The following is a 14,601-nucleotide window of genomic DNA, read 5'->3' as shown; positions in this document are numbered from 1 at the left end:
AATACAAAAGTTTCCTAACTGTATTGGCTTACTGAAAAAAATCATGTGTTGGTAATGTAAAAAGACCTACAGGACATGATATTAGCAGGGGGTCTTAAATTAAACTACAAAAGAGGCTCAACACTGTTTAGCTGCCAAAAGCAGTTGGAATTGAGCCTAAACAGTGTGGTAAGTCTTTAGGTGATGGCTATTGTGTCTGTTTGACCTCTTCCAAATGTCTGTGCTGGCAATAAAAAGAAAAAGTTTCCAATATAAATAGCTAGAGAATAAAAACAATTTGCCAGTAATGTGAAAAAACCTACAGCACCTGGTGTTCCCAGGTGGTCTCCCACCCAAGTACTAACCAGGCCCAACACTGCTTAGCTTCCAAGATCAGACGAGATTGGGCCTATCCAATGTGGTATGGCTGTAGGTGAGTTAAAGGCACTTTTTTGCCCTCTTCTACTTCTATCACCAGGTAAGCTAATACAAAAGTTTCCTAACTGTATTGGCTTACTGAAAAAAATCATGTGTTGGTAATGTAAAAAGACCTACAGGACATGATATTAGCAGGGGGTCTTAAATTAAACTACAAAAGAGGCTCAACATTGTTTAGCTGCCAAAAGCAGTTGGAATTGAGCCTAAACAGTGTTGTAAGTCTTTAGGTGATGGCTATTGTGTCTGTTTGACCTCTTCCAAATGTCTGTGCTGGCAATAAAAAGAAAAAGTTTCCAATATAAATAGCTAGAGAATAAAAACAATTTGCCAGTAATGTGAAAAAACCTACAGTACCTGGTGTTCCCAGGTGGTCTCCCACCCAAGTACTAACCAGGCCCAACACTGCTTAGCTTCCAAGATCAGACGAGATTGGGCCTATCCAATGTGGTATGGCTGTAGGTGAGATGCAGGCACTTTTTTGCCCTCTTCTACTTCTATCACCAGGTAAGCTAATACAAAAGTTTCCTAACTGTATTGGCTTACTGAAAAAAATCATGTGTTGGTAATGTAAAAAGACCTACAGGACATGATATTAGCAGGGGGTCTTAAATTAAACTACAAAAGAGGCTCAACACTGTTTAGCTGCCAAAAGCAGTTGGAATTGAGCCTAAACAGTGTGGTAAGTCTTTAGGTGATGGCTATTGTGTCTGTTTGACCTTTTCCAAATGTCTGTGCTGGCAATAAAAAGAAAAAGTTTCCAATTTAAATAGCTAGAGAATAAAAACAATTTGCCAGTAATGTGAAAAAACCTACAGCACCTGGTGTTCCCAGGTGGTCTCCCACCCAAGTACTAACCAGGCCCAACACTGCTTAGCTTCCAAGATCAGATGAGATTGGGCCTATCCAATGTGGTATGGCTGTAGGTGAGATACAGGCACTTTTTTGCCCTCTTCTACTTCTATCACCAGGTAAGCTAATAAAAAAGTTTCCTAAATGTATTGGCTTACTTAAAAAAAATCATGTGTTGGTAATGTAAAAAGACCTACAGGACATGATATTAGCAGGGGGTCTTAAATTTAACTACTAAACAGGCTCAACACTGTTTAGCTACCAAAAGCAGTTGGAATTGGGCTTAAACAGTGTGGTAAGTCTTTAGGTGATGGCTATTGTGTCTGTTTGACCTCTTCCAAATGTCTGTGCTGGCAATAAAAAGAAAAAGTTTCCTATTTAAATAGCTAGAGAATAAAAACAATTTGCCAGTAATGTGAAAAAACCTACAGCACCTGGTGTTCCCATGTGGTCTCACACCCAAGTACTAACCAGGCCCAACACTGCTTATCTTCCAAGATCAGACGAGATTGGGCATATCCAATGTGGTATGGCTGTAGCTAAGTTAATGCCACTTTTTTGCCCTCTTCTACTTCTATCACCAGGTAAGCTAATACAAAAGTTTCCAAACTGTATTGGCTTACTGAAAAAAATCATGAGTTGGTAATGTAAAAAGACCTACAGGACATGATATTAGCAGGGGGTCTTAAATTAAACTACAAAAAAAGGCTCAACACTGTTTAGCTGCCAAAAGCAGTTGGAATTGAGCCTAAACTGTGTGGTAAGTCTTTAGGTGATGGCTATTGTGTCTGTTTGACCTCTTCCAAATGTCTGTGCTGGCAATACAATGAAAAAGTTTCCAATATAAATAGCTAGAGAATAAAAACAATTTGCCAGTAATGTGAAAAAACCTACAGCACCTGGTGTTCCCATGTGGTCACCCACCCAAGTACTAACCAGGCCCAACACTGCTTAGCTTCCAAGGTCAGACGAGATTGGGCCTATCCAATGTGGTATGGCTGTAGGTGAGTTAAAGGCACTTTTTTGCCCTCTTCTACTTCTATCACCAGGTAAGCTAATTCAAAAGTTTCCTAACTGTATTGGCTTACTGAAAAAAATCATGTGTTGGTAATGTAAAAAGACCTACAGGACATGATATTAGCAGGGGGTCTTAAATTAAACTACAAAAGAGGCTCAACACTGTTTAGCTGCCAAAAGCAGTTGGAATTGAGCCTAAACAGTGTGGTAAGTTTTTAGGTGATGGCTATTGTGTCTGTTTGACCTCTTCCAAATGTCTGTGCTGGCAATAAAAAGAAAAAGTTTCCAATTTAAATAGCTAGAGAATAAAAACAATTTGCCAGTAATGTGAAAAAACCTACAGCACCTGGTGTTCCCAGGTGGTCTCCCACCCAAGTACTAACCAGGCCCAATACTGTTTAGCTTCCAAGATCAGACGAGATTGGGCCTATCCAATGTGGTATGGCTGTAGGTGAGATACAGGCACTTTTTTGCCCTCTTCTACTTCTATCACCAGGTAAGCTAATACAAAAGTTTCCTAACTGTATTGGCTTACTGAAAAAAATCATGTGTTGGTAATGTAAAAAGACCTACAGGACATGATATTAGCAGGGGGTCTTAAATTAAACTACAAAAGAGGCTCAACACTGTTTAGCTGCCAAAAGCAGTTGGAATTGAGCCTAAACAGTGTGGTAAGTCTTTAGGTGATGGCTATTGTGTCTGTTTGACCTCTTCCAAATGTCTGTGCTGGCAATAAAAAGAAAAAAGTTTCCAATTTAAATAGCTAGAGAATAAAAACAATTTGCCAGTAATGTGAAAAAACCTACAGCACCTGGTGTTCCCAGGTGGTCTCCCACCCAAGTACTAACCAGGCCCAACACTGCTTAGCTTCCAAGATCAGACGAGATTGGGCCTATCCAATGTGGTATGGCTGTAGGTGAGATACAGGCACTTTTTTGCCCTCTTCTACTTCTATCACCAGGTAAGCTAATAAAAAAGTTTCCTAACTGTATTGGCTTACTTAAAAAAAATCATGTGTTGGTAATGTAAAAAGACCTACAGGACATGATATTAGCAGGGGGTCTTAAATTTAACTACTAAACAGGCTCAACACTGTTTAGCTGCCAAAAGCAGTTGGAATTGGGCCTAAACAGTGTGGCAAGTCTTTAGGTGATGGCTATTGTGTCTGTTTGACCTCTTCCAAATGTCTGTGCTGGCAATAAAAATAAAAAGTTTCCTATTTAAATAGCTAGAGAATAAAAACAATTTGCCAGTAATGTGAAAAAACCTACAGCACCTGGTGTTCACATGTGGTCTCCCACCCAAGTGCTAACCAGGCCCAACACTGCTTAGCTTCCAAGATCAGACGAGATTGGGCCTATCCAATGTGGTATGGCTGTAGGTGAGTTAAAGGCACTTTTTTGCCCTCTTCTACTTCTATCACCAGGTAAGCTAATACAAAAGTTTCCTAACTGTATTGGCTTACTGAAAAAAATCATGTGTTGGTAATGTAAAAAGACCTACAGGACATGATATTAGCAGGGGGTCTTAAATTAAACTACAAAAGAGGCTCAACACTGTTTAGCTGCCAAAAGCAGTTGGAATTAAGCCTAAACAGTGTGGTAAGTTTTTAGGTGATGGCTATTGTGTCTGTTTGACCTCTTCCAAATGTCTGTGCTGGCAATAAAAAGAAAAAGTTTCCAATTTAAATAGCTAGAGAATAAAAACAATTTGCCAGTAATGTGAAAAAACCTACAGCACCTGGTGTTCCCCCACCCAAGTACTAACCAGGCCCAACACTGCTTAGCTTCCAAGGTCAGACGAGATTGGGCCTACCCAATGTTGTATGGCTGTAGGTGAGAAACAGGCACTTTTTTGCCCTCTTCTGTTCTATCACCAGGTAAGCTAATAAAAAAGTTTCCTAACTGTATTGGCTTACTTAAAAAAAATCATGTGTTGGTAATGTAAAAAGACCTACAGGACATGATATTAGCAGGGGGTCTTAAATTTAACTACTAAACAGGCTCAACACTGTTTAGCTGCCAAAAGCAGTTGGAATTGGGCCTAAACAGTGTGGTAAGTCTTTAGGTGATGGCTATTGTGTCTGTTTGACCTCTTCCAAATGTCTGTACTGGCAATAAAAAGAAAAAGTTTCCAATTTAAATAGCTAGAGAATAAAAACAATTTGCCTGTAATGTGAAAAAACCTACAGCACCTGGTGTTCCCATGTGGTCTCCCACCCAAGTACTAACCAGGCCCAACACTGCTTAGCTTCCAAGATCAGACGAGATTGGGCCTATCCAATGTGGTATGGCTGTAGGTGAGATACAGGCACTTTTATGCACTCTTCTACTTCTATCACCAGGTAAGCTAATAAAAAAGTTTCCTAACTGTATTGGCTTACTGAAAAAAATCATGTGTTGGTAATGTAAAAAGACCTACAGGACATGATATTAGCAGGGGGTCTTAAATTAAACTACTAAAGAGGCTCAACACTGTTTAGCTGCCAAAAGCAGTTGGAATTGGGCCTAAACAGTGTGGTAAGTCTTTAGGTGATGGCTATTGTGTCTGTTTGACCTCTTCCAAATGTCTGTGCTGGCAATAAAAAGAAAAAGTTTCCTATTTAAATAGCTAGAGAATAAAAACAATTTGCCAGTAATGTGAAAAAACTTACAGCACCTGGTGTTCCCATGTGGTCTCCCACCCAAGTGCTAACCAGGCCCAACACTGCTTAGCTTCCAAGATCAGACGAGATTGGGCCTATACATTGTGGTATGGCTATAGGTGAGTTAAAGGCACTTTTTTGCCCTCTTCTACTTCTATCACCAGGTAAGCTAATACAAAAGTTTCCTAACTGTATTGGCTTACTGAAAAAAATCATGTGTTGGTAATGTAAAAAGACCTACAGGACATGATATTAGCAGGGGGTCTTAAATTAAACTACAAAAGAGGCTCAACGGGGGGCGTGGCCTAGCGGCATATGGAGTAGGACGTGTCCCTACTAAGCTCCTGACCGCATACTCCTGCACATATCCTAAGTCGACGAGGAGAACCTCTAAATAACTAAATTCTGCCAGCCTACATACCCCTGATTGTGCTGCCCGGAGTTGGGGTGCTTGTGCTACCCAGAACGCCTGATATTTGGCTCCGAGGCGTCCGCCCCTCCTGAGACACGCTGCCCGGCGCCATCTTGCAGGAGAGGACATCGTGGGACGCTGCGACGCCGGAGAGAGACCGCGGCGCCGGGGAGGAAGCGGACACCTTGGCGGTGACTGCGGCTCATAAGGCTCCCCTCCGCTATCGTGGATTCGCCACCCCCCGCAGCCCTGAGACCCGCTGTACAGACGCTGCAGGCCCGGAGGGAGACGCGGCGCGAGGAGAGTACCTCTCTGATCGAGCGCCCCTTCTGAGACGCCGGGGACGGAACGGAGTGACGGGGAGGCACTGACATACGAGGCTGCAGATTATCCAGCAGCCTTTATCCGCAAGGGAGGAGTGGTGAGTGACCTGCCGCCATCTTGAGTTGGGGGATTAGAGGTGACACAGCGCCCATTGCGTGCCCCTGAGGTCATATGACCCACAGAGAGACCCACACCCCATGAACAGGGACTGCTACTGATGCACACTGTGGTCCCCTCTGTTGGGCACTGAACCCACAGGGGAAAGAATATTTTACTGCACAGCGTCTACCCCCCTGCTTTCTATTCGTTTATACTAAAAGACTGCCTGCTGGAGTGACACCCCTGTTTGGTCTGTCGACCCCCACCCCCCCTCCCTGTATATATAAAATGGCCGCCTGTCTGTACATGTGAATAAGACGCAGCGTCTGGTGCTTTCTACAAGCTGCTTTGTACACAGACCCTGCTTTTCTGTCAAGGACCCCCTGGACGAATAGGGTGGTGGCTGGTGCTACCCCCACTCAACAGCTACACCTCTGTTTTAACATATTGAGCTTTCACCTGTGTCTTCCCCTCCCCTCTCCACTACTACACCCTGTAGTGGAATATACTGCATGACCTGTCCTGCACCCTGATTGCCCTAACACCGTGCCACTATAACTGACAAATTTAACACCTATTGTGAGGGACTGCTGGACTCCTTTTCTTCCTACTTGTCAAGACTCATCCTGCCCTATGTCCCGCAGAAATACACCAGCTGCTGCGGCAAAGCTGGCAAAATTCGCTAGACAGGACCCCGCACTACCCCCTGCTGAGGCCCCATCCCCAGAGTCCGAGATGGCGGAATCCCCAGAGGTAACGCTGGCACAACTTTTGCAGGCCATCACTGATTCGGAGAAGAGGCTCGCTGGTAAAGTTGCGGAGGTAAAAATTGATATATCTTTTATAAGGCAAGATATGCAGAAATTGAGGGACCGGGTCGAAGAGACTGAGACCCGAATCTCTATGCTGGAGGACACCACTGCACCTATCCCCAACCGCCTCTCCACGCTGGAGTCCCAAATGTCAACATGTCAGCAGAAACTGACAGATATGGAGGGGAGGCTGAGGAGGAATAATGTGAGATTTGTTGGTCTTCCTGAGAAGGCGGAGGGTACAAACCCTGAATCCTTCCTTGAGACTTGGCTGATATCCCTGTTTGGAAAGGACGCCTTCACCCCACAGTTCGCAGTGGAGAGGGCACATAGAGTACCCACACGCCCGCTGCCTCCTGGTGCACCACCACGCACATTTATTGCAAAGTTTCTCCATTATAAGGACCGTGACGCTGTTCTTCGACTAGCAAGAGTAAATGGTCCCCTTGAATACGAGGGTCAACGGGTGGCAGCCTTCCAAGATTTTTCTGTTGAGGTCCAGAAATCCCGATCTCAGTTTACTGGAGTTAAACAACGCCTGCGCTCCCTCCAACTGAAATATTCCATGCTTTATCCGGCACGGCTGAGAGTGGTTGCTGGCACTCGTACCCACTTCTTTGATACACCCCAGGCGGCCTCGACATGGATGGACACACAGCCGGCCCCGCGGGAACTTCCTCCCTGAAACTGATCCCCTGGTGTGCCCGATGGGGACTGTCCAATCTGTGTATAATCTTTCTTCTTTTTTTCACAGGCACCCCTACTGGTATTGTTTAAAGTATAGGCTATGTTATTTAGAGATGATTCTATACTAAGAGATATGCTCTCCTACCCGATCGAATGAATCTGTATCTCGGTCAGGACAACCATGTTCTTTGGGTCATAAATAGTAGTTGCCCCCTAAGGGTTTATTTCTTTTTGACTATTTTTGGTTGAAAACGTCTCCTTAGAGGAGTCGATTTGGGGTTAATGTTAGGGGGAAAAAGTGTACCTATGTTGGGGTGGGTATGCCGGGTGGGTTGGGATTTTCTTGTATATAGTAGTTTTTTTATTATTATTGAAGTGTGTGCATTGTTCCTACATATCTGCTCCTGGATGCTGGATGGAATGGGACGGCTTGACATGAGATTCTCATTGTGTGCTGCCTTCTCCTATCCACTACCTCCCCTTGTGTCATACAATGGTGAACGTTATAGGATGGAATGTTAGGGGTCTTAACGACCGAGTTAAACGTACCCTGGTAATGAACCAACTTAGGGCTCGCTCCACAGGGATCGCATGCCTTTTTGAGACCCATCTTGTGGGTAGCCGAGTACTTGCACTTAAAAAACCTTGGGTGGGGTGGTCCTTCCACTCAGTCTTTCATCCTAACTCTAGAGGAGTCTCTGTGTTAATACACAAACGTATGGGCTTCAGATGCCAAAAAGTGCAAACAGACTCTAGAGGTTGCTATGTGTTTCTGGCAGGCACTCTGTATGACTCTCCCCTTGTACTGCTGGCCATTTATAACCCACCCCCGTACCAACCCACTATAATCAATAAAGCATGCACTTTTATGCAAGACTTCCCATCTTATGCCGTTATATGTGTGGGGGACTTCAACGCGGTGATGGATGAGTCTTTGGACAGGTGGAGACCTGTTCCCGGAGGAGGGCGGAGTGGGGCAACACCCTTTGCTAGACTTGTCAGAGAGGTGGGCTTGGTAGATGTATGGAGATTAAGATATCCGACGGCTAGCTGCTTTTCATGTTTTTCAAGTACTCATGGGGTCTTCTCACGTATCGATATGGCCCTGATTTCTAGACGGCTGGTCCCCTCTGTGACGGCCATTGAATATTTGCCCCGAGGTGTCTCTGACCACTCCCCAATATGTCTTGAGGTGGAGCTGGAGGGCACCAGGGGCGCAAAATTCTGGCGCTTTAATCCTTTTTGGCTGACGCAGATGGGAGCGGCCTCTGAGTTGTTGGCGTTGTGGGAGGAATTTTTTGTAAATAATCCTGTGGAGGGGGAGACCTCCCTGGTTTGGGATACATTCAAGGCGTTCTTGCGTGGCTCGTTGATCTCCCGGGTTGCACAACTTAAGGTCTTTAGCCGCAGGGCTGAGGCTGAATTGGAGAGGCGGAGTACAGAGCTTGAACAGAAATATCTGATATCTGGGCTTGCAGTGGACCGTGTGGAATGGCTTATTGTCCATAAACAATGGAACGAGATGCTGCTGGACAAATCCAAGCGACGTCTCTTGTTTCAATCGCATGACTTCTACACACAGGGTGACAGATCGGGTAAATTTTTAGCTTACTTGGCAAGGGAAAACCTTCCACCTACAATAGTACACAGTGTACGGCAGGAGGACGGTGTGATATGTACAGGGACTCTCCCAGTGGCGACTTCCTTCTATAATCATTTTGAGAGGGTATATGAATCCCGCGTAACCTACAACCCGATAGAATTGACTAATTATCTCAACAAGATCAGGACCCCCAGTCTGAGCACCGAATCTAGGGAATTTTTGGACGCCCCTTTCACCTTGGAGGAGGTGGAGGCGGCAATTAAAGCCTTTCCTAATTCTAAGTCCCCGGGGGTGGATGGGCTACCCATTGAATTATACAAAACCCACATAACATTCTTTGCCCCCAGATTATTAGCCCTCTATAACCATCTGCTGAGACAGGGCTCACTACCTGCGTCTATGGCAGAGGCCCTGATAGCCCTTATTCCAAAACCTGGCAAAGACCCACTATCCCCTGACTCTTATCGACCCATCTCCTTACTGTCTACTGATGTCAAAATACTGGCTAAATTACTGGCAATACGTTTGAACACGGTCGTGCTCCAGGTGGTGCATGCTGACCAGACCGGCTTTATGCCCGGCAGATCGACAACACTTAACCTGCGTCGCCTTTTTACCTATCTGCAGTGGGCCCGGGAGGGGATGGAGGATGCAGTCGTAGTCTCCTTAGACGCAGCCCGCGCTTTTGATTCAGTTGAGTGGTGCTATTTGTGGGAGGTGTTGAGTAAGTTTGGAATAGGCCCAAATTTCCTTTCATGGGTCAGGTTGTTGTACTCTGGACCGACCGCCCGAGTGATGGTTAACGGCTTTACCACGGCCTCCTTTAAGCTGGGCAGGGGAACCAGACAGGGGTGTCCCCTTTCCCCCCTGCTTTTTGCACTTGCAGTGGAGCCACTGGCCTGCTATATCAGGGCATGCCCCTCAATTAAAGGGTTTCGGGTAGGCGACACTGAGGAAAAAATTGGGTTATACGCAGACGACATGATCTTGTACCTATCTGACATGACCTCTTCCCTCCCAGCATTACTCGCCCTGATGACAGAATATGCCCGATTTTCGGGGGTAGGAATAAACTGGGATAAGTCGCTGGTGTTTCCCCTGCTTCCTACTACACAGCAGCCCCTGTCTTATAGTGGCCCTCTACGCTGGTGCACACAATTTAAATACCTAGGTATCCAGATTTCCCATTCCCCCACCGAATTTATATCCCTGAACCTGACTCCACAGATTGATTACCTACGTCAGAGAGCTCGCACATGGCAGACGCTCCCTTTGTCGGTGACGGGCAGGGTGAACCTCATTAAAATGACGGTCCAGCCCAAATTTCTATACGTACTGCAGAACTCACCCACATATATACCTGTCTCCTGCTTTAAGCTCATTACTAGGCACATAGTCTCCTTTATATGGGGGGGCAAACGTTCCCGGGTGGCAGCTAGAACTCTATGCCGATCTAGATGTGATGGAGGCTTGGCACTCCCAGATCTAAGGCTGTATTACTTGGCGGCACAACTGGCCCAATTAGTTGAATGGATTACACCAGCGCATTACGGGAATTTACCTACTGCTCTATTGAGCAGGGCAAATTTGTTTTTTACACCCTTGCAATTCCTCCTGGCAAAAACCACGCTAAAGACGCTTCCCCCCCTTTTACAGCAGGCTCATAGAGTATGGGAGACGGTGGGGACCATACGGGGAGACCCAATAGTAGACTCCTGCTCTCCCATATGGAGGAATAGAAAATTCCCTGAGCTTTACAAATTAAGGGCAGGCCCAGACTGGAAGTCATTTGGTGTCTCTGAGATAGGCCACCTCTTTCAAGACGGGACATTTTACTCCTTTGACCAAATGGTAGCCAAATATGCAGTACCAAGACAGTACTTCTATAAGTACCTCCAGCTCAGACATGCAGTGAATGCACAATGGAGAGGGAATATGCCCGACATTGCTACATCCCCGGTGCGTACACTGATCAGTAAACTTCCAGATCGAGGGAGGGTTTCCGCTCTGTACTCCCCTCTTCTCACCTTCTCGGGGGTAGATCGGTTGGAGGGCCTACGGGCTAGGTGGGTGTTGGACCTGGGGCCCATCGAGGATGAGGAATGGTCTCATATGCTGAGCTCACCCAGGGAGGCCACGGCATTTGCACGGTTCCAGCAGATTCAGTTATATATCCTACACCGGGTTTACTGGACCCCTCATAGATTGATGCGGATGGGTGGTATCGGATCTGACACGTGTCCCAAGTGCAGGAGTCCTGATGCAGATTTCTGGCACCTACTATGGCAATGTCCACAGGTACACTCCTTTTGGGAGACTGTCTTGACTAGTGTCCAGGACACGGGTATACAGGCCCCGCTTACTGACCCCCGTGTCTGTATCTTCGGCCTGGAATTGGAGGAACTACTCCCTAAATATCACAGAATCTATGTCAATGTTCTTTTCACTCTGGCCCGTGTGTGTGTCGCTAGGACTTGGATGGGTCCCTCCCCCCCATCGCATGCTATGTGGGTGACCCTGGTTAACACCACCATATCCCATGAACGTTTTATGTATACTAAAAGGAACTGCCTGGGGAAATACAATAAAATTTGGAGCCTATGGCAAGCATCCGCCCTGTATTTACAAGACCCATGCTAGTGACTCACTGAACCCTCCCTACACCTACAGAGCTGATGAGCCCTTGACTCGGTTTGTAGCTCGGTTGAGACCCTTTGAAACCTTGTTATATCCTCTCCACTGATGCCATTGTATACACCACCTGTAATAAATGCTGATTAAGGGAAAAAAGAAAAAATGCAGATGTATATGTTTGAGCACATCAAATATGCTCTATCCGCTTCCCAATTTGGAATAATGTAACACACAAGTAATGTTTAAGCTTAATACTTTTATTGTTTTATTTTTTGTTTTTGTTTTGTATGGTTAGTTAAGTAAATGTAATGTAATACATGCAATTTGAAAAAACTCAATAAAAAACACTTGATTCAAAAAAACAAAAGAGGCTCAACACTGTTTAGCTGCCAAAAGCAGTTGGAATTGAGCCTAAACAGTGTGGTAAGTCTTTAGGTGATGGCTATTGTGTCTGTTTGACCTCTTCCAAATGTCTGTGCTGGCAATAAAAAGAAAAAGTTTCCAATTTAAATAGCTAGAGAATAAAAACAATTTGCCAGTAATGTGAAAAAACCTACAGCACCTGGTGTTCCCAGGTGGTCTCCCACCCAAGTACTAACCAGGCCCAACACTGCTTAGCTTCCAAGATCAGACGAGATTGGGCCTATCCAATGTGGTATGGCTGTAGGTGAGATACAGGCACTTTTATGCCCTCTTCTACTTCTATCACCAGGTAAGCTAATAAAAAAGTTTCCTAACTGTATTGGCTTACTGAAAAAAATCATGTGTTGGTAATGTAAAAAGACCTACAGGACATGATATTAGCAGGGGGTCTTAAATTAAACTACTAAAGAGGCTCAACACTGTTTAGCTGCCAAAAGCAGTTGGAATTGGGCCTAAACAGTGTGGTAAGTCTTTAGGTGATGGCTATTGTGTCTGTTTGACCTCTTCCAAATGTCTGTGCTGGCAATAAAAAGAAAAAGTTTCCTATTTAAATAGCTAGAGAATAAAAACAATTTGCCAGTAATGTGAAAAAACCTACAGCACCTGGTGTTCCCATGTGGTCTCACACCCAAGTACTAACCAGGCCCAACACTGCTTAGCTTCCAAGATCAGACGAGATTGGGCATATCCAAAGTGGTATGGCTGTAGGTGAGTTAATGCCACTTTTTTGCCCTCTTCTACTTCTATCACCAGGTAAGCTAATACAAAAGTTTCCAAACTGTATTGGCTTACTGAAAAAAATCATGTGTTGGTAATGTAAAAAGACCTACAGGACATGATATTAGCAGGGGGTCTTAAATTAAACTACAAAAAAAGGCTCAACACTGTTTAGCTGCCAAAAGCAGTTGAAATTGAGCCTAAACAGTGTGGTAAGTCTTTAGGTGATGGCTATTGTGTCTGTTTGACCTCTTCCAAATGTCTGTGCTGGCAATAAAAAGAAAAAGTTTCCAATATAAATAGCTAGAGAATAAAAACAATTTGCCAGTAATGTGAAAAAACCTACAGCACCTGGTGTTCCCATGTGGTCTCCCACCCAAGTGCTAACCAGGCCCAACACTGCTTAGCTTCCAAGATCAGACGAGATTGGGCCTATCCAATGTGGTATGGCTGTAGGTGAGTTAAAGGCACTTTTTTGCCCTCTTCTACTTCTATCACCAGGTAAGCTAATTCAAAAGTTTCCTAACTGTATTGGCTTACTGAAAAAAATCATGTGTTGGTAATGTAAAAAGACCTACAGGACATAATATTAGCAGGGGGTCTTAAATTAAACTACAAAAGAGGCTCAACACTGTTTAGCTGCCAAAAGCAGTTGGAATTGAGCCTAAACAGTGTGGTAAGTTTTTAGGTGATGGCTATTGTGTCTGTTTGACCTCTTCCAAATGTCTGTGCTGGCAATAAAAAGAAAAAGTTTCCAATTTAAATAGCTAGAGAATAAAAACAATTTGCCAGTAATGTGAAAAAACCTACAGCACCTGGTGTTCCCAGGTGGTCTCCCACCCAAGTACTAACCAGGCCCAACACTGCTTAGCTTTCAAGATCAGACGATATTGGGCCTATCCAATGTGGTATGGCTGTAGGTGAGAAACAGGCACTTTTTTGCCCTATTCTACTTCTATCACCAGGTAAGCTAATAAAAAAGTTTCCTAACTGTATTGGCTTACTTAAAAAAAATCATGTGTTGGTAATGTAAAAAGACCTACAGGACATGATATTAGCAGGGGGTCTTAAATTTAACTACTAAACAGGCTCAACACTGTTTAGCTGCCAAAAGCAGTTGGAATTGGGCCTAAACAGTGTGGTAAGTCTTTAGGTGATGGCTATTGTGTCTGTTTGACCTCTTCCAAATGTCTGTGCTGGCAATAAAAAGAAAAAGTTTCCAATATAAATAGCTAGAGAATAAAAACAATTTGCCAGTAATGTGAAAAAACCTACAGCACCTGGTGTTCCAGGTGGTCTCCCACCCAAGTACTAACCAGGCCCAACACTGCTTAGCTTCCAAGATCAGACGAGATTGGGCCTATCCAATGTGGTATGGCTGTAGGTGAGATACAGGCACTTTTTTGCCCTCTTCTACTTCTATCACCAGGTAAGCTAATACAAAAGTTTCCTAACTGTATTGGCTTACTGAAAAAAATCATGTGTTGGTAATGTAAAAAGACCTACAGGACATGATATTAGCAGGGGGTCTTAAATTAAACTACAAAAGAGGCTCAACACTGTTTAGCTGCCAAAAGCAGTTGGAATTGAGCCTAAACAGTGTGGTAAGTTTTTAGGTGATGGCTATTGTGTCTGTTTGACCTCTTCCAAATGTCTGTGCTGGCAATAAAAAGAAAAAGTTTCCAATTTAAATAGCTAGAGAATAAAAACAATTTGCCAGTAATGTGAAAAAACCTACAACACCTGGTGTTCCCAGGTGGTCTCCCACCCAAGTACTAACCAGGCCCAATACTGTTTAGCTTCCAAGATCAGACGAGATTGGGCCTATCCAATGTGGTATGGCTGTAGGTGAGATACAGGCACTTTTTTGCCCTCTTCTACTTCTATCACCAGGTAAGCTAATACAAAAGTTTCCTAACTGTATTGGCTTACTGAAAAAAATCATGTGTTGGTAATGTAAAAA

At 44.5% G+C, this 14,601-nt stretch overlaps 14 non-coding genes and 3 pseudogenes across 14 annotated transcripts; all 17 read right to left on the bottom strand.

The window, feature by feature from the left end:
- Nucleotides 1-295: 295 nt before the first annotated feature.
- LOC146013601 (5S ribosomal RNA) lies at nt 296-414 on the bottom strand. Its single transcript, XR_014446574.1, has one exon. It is a non-coding gene; the product is annotated as a 5S ribosomal RNA (ribosomal RNA).
- A 345-nt stretch (nt 415-759) lies between these two features.
- On the bottom strand, nt 760-878 carry LOC146014567 (5S ribosomal RNA). The gene has a single exon (XR_014447516.1). It is a non-coding gene; the product is annotated as a 5S ribosomal RNA (ribosomal RNA).
- A 345-nt stretch (nt 879-1,223) lies between these two features.
- Nucleotides 1,224-1,342, bottom strand: LOC146014242 (5S ribosomal RNA). Its single transcript, XR_014447193.1, has one exon. It is a non-coding gene; the product is annotated as a 5S ribosomal RNA (ribosomal RNA).
- A 346-nt stretch (nt 1,343-1,688) lies between these two features.
- Nucleotides 1,689-1,807, bottom strand: LOC146017380 (5S ribosomal RNA). Its single transcript, XR_014450255.1, has one exon. It is a non-coding gene; the product is annotated as a 5S ribosomal RNA (ribosomal RNA).
- Nucleotides 1,808-2,153: 346 nt separating this feature from the next.
- Nucleotides 2,154-2,272, bottom strand: LOC146013997 (5S ribosomal RNA). Its single transcript, XR_014446957.1, has one exon. It is a non-coding gene; the product is annotated as a 5S ribosomal RNA (ribosomal RNA).
- Nucleotides 2,273-2,617: 345 nt separating this feature from the next.
- Nucleotides 2,618-2,736, bottom strand: LOC146016441 (5S ribosomal RNA). The gene has a single exon (XR_014449334.1). It is a non-coding gene; the product is annotated as a 5S ribosomal RNA (ribosomal RNA).
- Nucleotides 2,737-3,082: 346 nt separating this feature from the next.
- Nucleotides 3,083-3,201, bottom strand: LOC146013590 (5S ribosomal RNA). The gene has a single exon (XR_014446563.1). It is a non-coding gene; the product is annotated as a 5S ribosomal RNA (ribosomal RNA).
- Nucleotides 3,202-3,547: 346 nt separating this feature from the next.
- LOC146010314 (5S ribosomal RNA) lies at nt 3,548-3,666 on the bottom strand. Its single transcript, XR_014444828.1, has one exon. It is a non-coding gene; the product is annotated as a 5S ribosomal RNA (ribosomal RNA).
- Nucleotides 3,667-4,011: 345 nt separating this feature from the next.
- LOC146011743 (5S ribosomal RNA) lies at nt 4,012-4,120 on the bottom strand (annotated as a pseudogene).
- A 345-nt stretch (nt 4,121-4,465) lies between these two features.
- Nucleotides 4,466-4,584, bottom strand: LOC146010442 (5S ribosomal RNA). Its single transcript, XR_014444841.1, has one exon. It is a non-coding gene; the product is annotated as a 5S ribosomal RNA (ribosomal RNA).
- Nucleotides 4,585-4,929: 345 nt separating this feature from the next.
- On the bottom strand, nt 4,930-5,048 carry LOC146011301 (5S ribosomal RNA; annotated as a pseudogene).
- A 7,000-nt stretch (nt 5,049-12,048) lies between these two features.
- On the bottom strand, nt 12,049-12,167 carry LOC146013578 (5S ribosomal RNA). The gene has a single exon (XR_014446552.1). It is a non-coding gene; the product is annotated as a 5S ribosomal RNA (ribosomal RNA).
- Nucleotides 12,168-12,512: 345 nt separating this feature from the next.
- LOC146016298 (5S ribosomal RNA) lies at nt 12,513-12,631 on the bottom strand. Its single transcript, XR_014449194.1, has one exon. It is a non-coding gene; the product is annotated as a 5S ribosomal RNA (ribosomal RNA).
- A 346-nt stretch (nt 12,632-12,977) lies between these two features.
- Nucleotides 12,978-13,096, bottom strand: LOC146016850 (5S ribosomal RNA). Its single transcript, XR_014449733.1, has one exon. It is a non-coding gene; the product is annotated as a 5S ribosomal RNA (ribosomal RNA).
- Nucleotides 13,097-13,441: 345 nt separating this feature from the next.
- LOC146010508 (5S ribosomal RNA) lies at nt 13,442-13,560 on the bottom strand (annotated as a pseudogene).
- A 346-nt stretch (nt 13,561-13,906) lies between these two features.
- Nucleotides 13,907-14,024, bottom strand: LOC146017316 (5S ribosomal RNA). Its single transcript, XR_014450194.1, has one exon. It is a non-coding gene; the product is annotated as a 5S ribosomal RNA (ribosomal RNA).
- Nucleotides 14,025-14,369: 345 nt separating this feature from the next.
- On the bottom strand, nt 14,370-14,488 carry LOC146017346 (5S ribosomal RNA). The gene has a single exon (XR_014450222.1). It is a non-coding gene; the product is annotated as a 5S ribosomal RNA (ribosomal RNA).
- Nucleotides 14,489-14,601: the final 113 nt, after the last annotated feature.

This window comes from Crinia signifera, chromosome 6 (assembly GCF_055691185.1).
Source record: "Crinia signifera chromosome 6, ASM5569118v1, whole genome shotgun sequence".
Taxonomy (NCBI): Eukaryota; Metazoa; Chordata; class Amphibia; order Anura; family Myobatrachidae; genus Crinia; species Crinia signifera.
The sequence above is the reverse complement of the archived record's forward strand: the minus strand, read 5'-3'. Positions and strand labels throughout refer to the sequence as shown.